Source organism: Neomonachus schauinslandi, chromosome 5 (assembly GCF_002201575.2).
Source record: "Neomonachus schauinslandi chromosome 5, ASM220157v2, whole genome shotgun sequence".
Taxonomy (NCBI): Eukaryota; Metazoa; Chordata; class Mammalia; order Carnivora; family Phocidae; genus Neomonachus; species Neomonachus schauinslandi.
Window position 1 is genome coordinate 166524139 of NC_058407.1, and position 2613 is coordinate 166526751.

Below are 2613 nucleotides of genomic sequence, written 5' to 3' on the forward strand. Positions count from 1 at the left end.
TGCATGAGCTGCTGTGGTCAGAAGAGCGCTCACACGGGGCTGGTCCCTTGTGGACTTTCCACACGAGAGTCGCATCCTGGCTCCACAGTGACGACTGTCATTGTCAAAGGGGCTGCCTTCTCTGGGATGCCTGTGGAGAGAGGCCAGCCAGAGGTTACCCTGTGACCTTGTTAACCAGAATGACAGGAGCAAGTCACACACTCAGTGACACACACCAGACTTGGGGGGAGACTCCAGGAGAGGCAGAGACGGGCACAGAGGGAGGGCCTTTCAGGTAGTAGGTGGGCCTCCTCTGTGGCCTCCTTCATGGACAGAGTGACCTTAACCAAGGCCCCCAGGAAGCTCCTGGAGAGGCCAAGATGTCCTCAGAGGGGCAGAATGGGAGCAGCTGCTCAGACACAGTGAGGAACACTTTGGGTCAGACCACCGGGCTGGATCCAGGCTCCATCTCCCACTCACCAAAAGACCTGGGGTGCCAGGTGCCTCAGTTTCCCCGTTTGTAATGGGAAGGACAGTAGCCTCAGAGAGGATTGTATGGAGTCAGCGTAACGCCCTTTACTCAGGCCAATTGCTAGTTACTATTACTGAACCTCAGTGGGGCCTGAAGACTGTCACCGGCCCCACACACACTGCGGGGACTGCAGAGACAGCAGGCGGAGAGACGGCTGTCCAAGGTGGAAGGAGCAAGGCCAAGTGGGGAGCTGGGACGCTTAAGTGGCCATTTGTGGCCCAGGCTCACAGCATCTCAGCAGCCCGGGATTTTCTCATCTGTAATAACAATAATACTTGACCATGGAGTAGCACTTTACTTTTTATTCTTTTTTTTTTTTTTTTTTTTTTGACAGAGAGAGACACAGCGAGAGAGGGAACACAATCAGGGGGAGTGGGAGAGGGAGAAGCAGGCTTCCCGCCGAGCAGGGAGCCCGATGTGGGGCTCGATCCCAGGACCCTGGGATCATGACCTGAGCCGAAGGCAGACGCTAAACAGCTGAGCCACCCAGGCGCCCCTACTTTTCATTCTTCTTTTAAAGATTTTTTATTTATTTGGGAGAAGAAAGAGCATGAACGGGAAGAGGGGCAGAGGGAGAGGGACAAGCAGGCCCCCCATTGAGCAGGGAGCCTGACAGACACAGGGCTCGATCCCAGGACCCCGAAATCATGACCTGAGCCTAAGGCAGACGCTTAACCTACTGAGCCACCCAGGCATCCCTACATGTATTTATTTATTTATATTATTATTATTAAGTAATCTCGACACCCAACATGGGGCTTGAACTCACAACCCTGAGATCAAGACTTGCATGCCCTTCTGACGGAGCCAGACAGGTGCCCTTTGATACTTTTAAAGGTCTTTTTAGATACAGTATAATTAAAATCTCTTAAACATTTTAAACTACATTTATAAATTTAATATGTTTGATTTCCTTTAAGTATCTCAGTTTTCTGACAAACCTAAGTTCTTTTTTTTTTTTAAGATTTTATTTATTTATTGACAGAGAGAGAGATAGCGAGAGCAGGAACACAAACAGAGGGAGTGGAAGAGGGAGAAGCAGGCTTCCCGCCGAGCAGGGAGCCTGATGTGGGACTCGATCCCAGGACCCTGGGATCATGACCTGAGCCGAAGGCAGACGCTTAACGACTGAGCCACCCAGGCGCCCCCAAACCTAAGTTCTTAAATGTATCTTAGAAATCTATTAAACTTATATGTTGAATCTCAAGTTCCCTTAAATATTCTAATACTGTGCTCGCTTCGGCAGCACATATACTAAATATTCTAATACCATTTTAAGTTTAGTAAGATTTTAACCTAAAATCACAAGTTTAACTTAATTCAATTTTACATTTTATTTTATTTTTAAAGATTTTATTTACTCGAGGGAGAGAGAGAGGGCACGCACGCGAGCGTATTGGGGGGTGGGGAGGAGCAGAGGGAGAGGGACAAGCAGACTCCATGATGAGCAGGGAGCATGATTCGAGGCTCCATCCCATGACCCTCAGACCTCGACCTAAGCTAAAACCAAGAGTCAGGCGCTTAACCGACTGAGCCACCCAGGTACCCCTCAATTTTCCATTTTAAATGATAATCATAAAGTTCCCTTGGTAGACACTAGTATGCCAAGTTCTCTTAAGCATTTCAAATCCTTAAAATACCAAATATGTAATGATTATACATGAGTGCTACGGAAAAAGACTAATGTAAAATTTTGACTTACCTCATCATGTCTGTATTTCTGAAACTCCCTGGGATTATTCATTTATTCAAAAAACATTTATCAGGCGCCTGGGTGGCTCAGTTGTTGAGCGTCTGCCTTCGGCTCAGGTTATGATCCCAGGGTCCTGGGATCGAGTCCCGCATCGGGCTCCCTGCTCCGCGGGGAGCCTGCTTCTCCCTCTGCCTCTCCCCCTGCTTGTGTTCTCTCTCTGGCTGTGTCTTTCTGTCAAATAAATAAATAAAATCTTAAAAAAAATATTTATCAATGACAGCTGAAACTAAAGGAACATTGTGCATCAACTATACTCAAAAAAAAAAAGGAAAGACTTATTGCCAAAAATTATCTATCATCTATCTATCTATCTATCTATCTATCTATCTATCTATCTATCTATCTATCT